Source organism: Coturnix japonica, chromosome 20 (assembly GCF_001577835.2).
Source record: "Coturnix japonica isolate 7356 chromosome 20, Coturnix japonica 2.1, whole genome shotgun sequence".
Lineage (NCBI taxonomy): Eukaryota > Metazoa > Chordata > Aves > Galliformes > Phasianidae > Coturnix > Coturnix japonica.
In genome coordinates this window covers 3,193,496-3,199,495 of record NC_029535.1, presented here as the reverse complement: position 1 = coordinate 3,199,495, position 6,000 = coordinate 3,193,496, and the positions used below count along the sequence as shown (strand labels likewise).

At 44.2% G+C, this 6,000-nt stretch overlaps 1 protein-coding gene and 1 long non-coding RNA gene across 2 annotated transcripts in view; one reads left to right on the top strand and one right to left on the bottom strand.

Annotated features, from left to right (window-relative positions):
* Positions 1–6,000, top strand: part of ARHGAP40 (Rho GTPase activating protein 40) — a 47,248-nt gene that overhangs the window by 3,471 nt on the left and 37,777 nt on the right. The gene's annotated exons all lie outside the window — the stretch shown is intronic.
* LOC107322879 lies at positions 613–1,223 on the bottom strand. The gene is made up of 2 exons (XR_001559075.2): positions 1,095–1,223; positions 613–1,013 (listed from the first exon to the last, which is right to left on the bottom strand). It is a non-coding gene; the product is annotated as an uncharacterized LOC107322879 (long non-coding RNA).

Here is a 6,000-nt window from a genome sequence, read left to right as displayed (position 1 = left end):
GACGAGGCAAAGCCTCCAGGGAGCCAGAAGCCTGCACTGCCTATATACCAGACCTAGGTGTGTTATGACCTTTTGCACATCACTTCACCTCCCTCTTGTTTTCTTTCTTTCTTTCTTTTTTTTCTTCCTCTTATTTTGTAAAAGCCTTTACTTTGCAGCCATGTTACGGAGGTGGAGTTGGATAAACATTCTTAAAACTCAATTAGGAAACATTGTGTGTTGCAAAACTTAGCAACCAGTTTTGCTCTCCTTTGAGCTCCAGAGCCTGGGGAAAAAAAAAAGGAAAAAAACTTCTGTAAGTCCTGGACTCACGTAACTGAGGTGACATAATGTGTTTGGTGGATTTACGTGATAAATGTGTCCTGAAAGCAGTATGTCAGAGTGCATGAGTAAGGCATTGCAGCATGTGGTGATACACCACGTGTCAGCAGCTGGGTGCTGCAGTGCTGCTGGTTACTGCCTTCTCCTGGAGGAGTCCTGATTCAGCTGGGCCAAACATCTGCTCTGGTGCTGAGCAATTGGGGGTTTGTGTGTCCAGCTGCGTGCTGGAAAACAATGCTCAGGATTTGGCTCGTGCCCCAAGAGGATGCAGCACAAGCAGCGCTGAGCTTGGGGGTGCTCAGGGAGTTTATTTTATTTGAGGTTGTGTTTTTACCATTGAAAGACGCAACCCAGAAATGTTGTTTTGCAGTGCTTGACATCAGTTGTCAAGGCGATATAAATGGAAAGAGGTGAGGGCCCAGTGTGCCATAAGGAAAGCTATTGCTCCCTGTGAGTACAGGGGAGTGCTGAGATGCAGCCTGCAGGAGTGGCTCCTTCACGTGTCCCAGCTGGCCAAAAGCCCTTCATGTCCTGCTCTCACTTCAGTGCCGACCCTGCTTTAAGCAGGGTGGGGAAAGAGGTGATGACCCGAGGATCCTTGCAGGGGCTGTGATGGTCTGTGAGCTGTGTGACTTTGCTCTGGCAGGGTGAGGAGGGGAGGATTCTTCTTTAAATCCTTTAAGACTTGGATGCTGCAACATAAGACTAAGGTTGAAGTATATTCTGCCTTTGTACATCTTCTAGGCTCTTTGTTCAGTGAAACTCTTGCTTACTTGGGGAAGTTCTGGCCCACATGCTTCTACTTGAGCAGTTTAAGTGCTGCATAAAAACGTCTTGGTCCTGACATAGTGTTTGAGCTTTCCTGTTGCGAATGTAAAATCCATATGGCGTTGCTTCTTAATTGAAACCTGCTGGAGTTATTTTTAATCCTGCAACGTATCATATGAAATAGTCCTCGTGCAGCTGACTTGAAAGGATTGCCTGTAATGAGTTGTTTCTAATCAGTCGGTATTCCTTTCTGTAATGTTATTTCTTTCTAACAAACGTGATTTTGATTTGTTAAGTAAATAAAAACAGCCTCCAGCTCACCAGTGGTAGGCAGGAGTGTGAGTTCTGCTTATTGGTGAAGTATTGAATCAAACAAGAAAATGATAACTGAAAAAACTACCTATACATCATCAAATATGGCCTGTATGATTCACGCATTATGTTATGCTTTAGGTAGAAGTCAGCAGCATGGTTAGTCGTGTGGATAAGTCCTTTCAGGTCTGCTGTGTAGTGAAAAAGTTTGTCTGATATCAGAATCCATTGCCTGTAAATGTAGGACTCTAACTAGGTTTTAGGTTCAGATGTTTATAATACGTTCTGGTATTTGCTGTTTGGTAAGACCGTTAGGTCAGCTCGCAGGGGAGATCACTCTGTGATTGCGAAGAAGTTTGGAGTGAGGAGTACAAAAGCTGATGTAGCTGAAAGCATATTCCCCAAAGCAGATTACTCCAAGAGTCTGGAATGTGTTGGTGGGAGGTTATTGAGCTTTAGTGAAATGTTGCTCTGTGCATGCAGGAGTTCTTCCCCTCCTAAATAATTGTTTCCATCTGCATAGCATATTCCACCAGTGCCTGGGCTGTTGAGCTCTGTGCAAAATCTGAGGCTCTTGGTAAAATGAGGGTCTTTGTCACTAAATCTCCTGTGCTTAATATGTATGAGTGAAGTGTTGTTATCACATGGAGAATTAGGAGGGCAGTCCTCACTGGGGGGCCTTTTAAAGTAAGACACATTCTAGTCCCTCTTTCATGTCCTTTTAAAGATTGAAGCTCAGGGACCCTCAAATCTTCTTGCACAATGCCTGGCAATGCTAGTGTTAATTCACTGGTCTGAGTTAGTCGTTTAGTTTTTATTTGATATGAAATCGTGTCCCTTTATTAGAACTGAAGGTGTCCCGGACTGCTTGAATGCTGTGGCTGCTTGTCTGTGAGTTGGCAACCTGAAAGTATACACTGCCATCCTATGGCAGAGCCTGGACATAAGAGATGATCCCGAATACATTGTATAGCTGCAACCCAGCACTTTTGTAACTACTTGGCTGGGACCCAAGCACGTTTCTACTGCAGGAATTTGTTGATTTTTGTAGCACTGAAGCGCCGATCTCTGTTTCCTTTTTACCCCTGTACAGAATAGGCCTCCTAGGGCAATGGACTTGGATAGAAATGGAGGGCTGTACCAACAGGTTACTGTTAGGTGTTTTGGGAGGGAAGTACCAAGGAGGTGGGGAACACAATGGCAAGATCCTATCTGTTTATCACTCTCTTACTGTTCAGCACTAGTGCATTGAGCAGCCTGGGCATAGCTGGAGTAGTGACAGTAAGCAACTGAGCAAGTGGTTCTGTGTTGGGCTTTTTGTTGTTGGGTTTGTTGGGTGTTTCTTCTTTTGACTTCTCAGTTATCCCTGCCAGGTCACCTAATGCAGTAAAAGAGAGAGACCATGTTAACTAAGAGCCAGTATAATGACACATATTGTGAGTACTCATCATTCCTTCCAGGCTGTATCACATCTATATGCCAGGCTGTATCACATCTGCACTCTTCTCTCTGAAGCACCTGGTTTCTGACTTGGTTGATGCCAATTAGTTGAGGTCAGGTAAGTGCCTGTTTCCTGGAGGAGGTGGCATGGCAGATATCTTTTCTTCATCTTCAGTTCTTGCCAAACCTTCACTGGGCTTCATCTGCCTTGGAGAGCATCTGAGAGTCCCAATTCCTTTGGCTGACCTGTGATGTATGGGCTCTGGGATGGCTCAGCAGTGGTACTTACTTGTTGCCTTGGTTTAAACCCCAAAGGAATTGCTGAAAATAAGAATCTGGGTTTCTTGGATGTCTGTTAGGCCTAAGGCAAAGAGTAACACTCACAGCTGGGCGTTCCCAGTGAGAAGCTGTGTTCCTTTACATCACTGCATAGGGTGACTTTATAGCACATAGAGGAAAAAAGTCGTTTCCCCATTTGTTCAGTGGGAGGGAGGCTGGCTGTGCTATCCAATGGAACATGCAGCTGGCTAAGGTCCTGTGTCTGAAACTTGAAATTGTTTCATTGCTCGGCTTCAATAATTGAAAATGTATTTTATCATCCAGGAGGGGAGATGATTGTATGCATGGTGAAGGTGATACCTCTTCTTTGTCTGGCTCCTCTGTGGTGCTGGAGAAGTTAATGTATGTTCTTGAGTGAACAGGAGCATGTAGCTCTTGGTAGGACCATAGCAGGTGGCCAATATATAATGGAACTGGAAGGATATCCTCTTTTGGCAGCAAATAAATACAGCTTTGCTGATGAAAGTTGTTTTTCTCTGTCAAGGTAAAGCTCAGACAATGTTAATGTTTGAAAACAGCAGGGCTGACACAGTGGAAGGAAATCCTTTCATGCCTCATAGCGGAAGGTAGGCATGATGCTGCAGTATATACATCCCTGCAGCTGATCTGAGATACGGTTGTTTTGGTCAAATACTCTACAATCCTGGACTGACTCCAGCTTGTGCATAAGAAAGGTAAAAGTAGATAAAGGTGCCAGCTGTATTTAGATGGAGTATTTCCTTTGATTAGCAGGAAAGCAAGAATCTCTCCTGGGAGCACTCATCCTAACGTTATCCCTGATCCAAGAGTTGCAGAGTTCATTCACTCAGCATTTCCTACACTCTCTTGGCCAGTGTAAAGCAGGCACGGAGCTGCCGGATGTTTGCAGGTCAGGAAGAGCTTGGAGCAAGCACAGAGCTGTAAGTTCACTTGGGAGAACTCAGGGCTTTTTTAAACACCAGGACGTGGTGGAATGATGTATCAGCTAGGAAAACATGTGAACCAGGATGCAAATGAACAAGTAGAACCAAGGAGAATTTCTTAAGGGTTTTCTGTGCAATTTTGTCTTACATTGTTTGTGTAAAAGCAAATGGCAAAGAGATGCTAGTCTGTGAAGGTTGAAAAGCTGCCACTTGATTGCAAGCTGTGAATCATTTAACCCTATAATATTTCTGACATTAATACTGAGCTAAGTATCATGGTTTGTTTAGACCTCTCCTATACAGGACAATGTGCCATATGAATCAGACTTCCATGTCATAAGCTCTTTGGGTGAAAATCAAACAAGGACTCAGTCCCCTTTCAATAGACTGGTTAATTTTCTCATTCATTGTTTCATTAATTCACAGAATCATTAACTTGTGTGCTCATGAACAGTTGGTTTCCTAGCTGATGGTGGGAGATTATTCTTGCTCCTTTGTTGTGATGGTGGGTGTCTGGAGGGCCTCAGCCATGAGGATGCTGCTGGGTCAGCTCTGGGTCTGCTTGAAAGGCTTTTGGAGTAAGGTGATGTAAAATTTATACCTTCCAGTGTGGAAGCTGTGTGGGGCTCTATCATTCCTCTGAGCTGTTCCAGATAATTCTGAGACTTTCTGTGTTGTCAGAAAGTGCCCATCCATTGTTTCTGCACAGCTACAAGGCCACTGTGCTGAGCATCTGTGGAGTTCTTGTTTTAGGCTGGTGGTGCAGCTCCAGCACTGGTGGCTGTGCACTGTGTGTGGGACCACAACCTGAACTGAGGGAGCAGCCATATCCAAGCAATGCCTCTGTCAGAGAATGCCTGTTGTACAAAAGTTGGGTGTTTTAGACCAGCCCAGTTCTAACACGTAGTTTTAGAGTGTGAGTTTGGTTATAACAGTCCATTGCATTCAGTTTATCTGCTTGTCTGCACGTCTTTAGATTTACCTTTATGTTTTTCGTTTTCAGCTCAACTGCTGGTCCAGATTGAATGTGTGATCCTTTGATTTGTTGGAATTGACCTTGTTTATTCAGTGGATGGTTTAATGATGTTGACTTTTTGCCTCTGAAATATCACTTTTCTGAACTTGTACACAGGGTGTAAACTGAAGAATGAGAATCTATTTCGCACCAGCATTTGATGCTGATACAAGAGCTCTAATCTTTTCAGCCCTGCAGGCAGTGCAGTGTCTTTGTATGACAGTAAGCAGCATATGGGGGTTAGTTTGTAGGCACCGTTGTGGTCTTCCACTGACCTTCAGGATGGTCGGTGTGCAATGAACCTGCCCAAATCCTGCATTGCAAAGCTGTCTGCTAAGGTCTGCAGCAAGCTCTTCTGTTCCCCTCACTGGCTCTAAAATCCCGGATTATGTCTGCGGTCTTATGGTTTTCATGAAGACTCATGTAATTAAATTTGGTCATGAATATTTTGGAAAAACAAATCCACCCTAATGAGCTAATGAAGCCTTGACTACTGATAGTTCTGAAAGAGCTGCTGGCTGCGTTGTGAAATCAGTTTCAGCATTCCCAACGAGTTTTGCTCCAGCTGTTGCATCTCTTATAGAAGAAACTAGTACAGACAAGCTCCGTGCTGACTGCAGAGCGAGACTCTGGTGCCGCACAAATGGTGACAGCTGCCATTATTTTTAACTCCTGCCCTCCTAAAGAAGCATGCCAGTTCTGTTTCTGTCCCAGCTCTCTTCTAGAGGATGAATGAGGAGGATGCCCATAAATATAAATCATGGGATGCTTCTGATCTCTCCACACAGAGAAGTTGGAGTTTCTCCTAGGGACCTGTTGAAGGGATGACAAAGTAGAACAGAAGCCTGTTAGGATAAATGATGATGGCACTGCTAAGTACAAACACAACTGTTGCTTATGAGT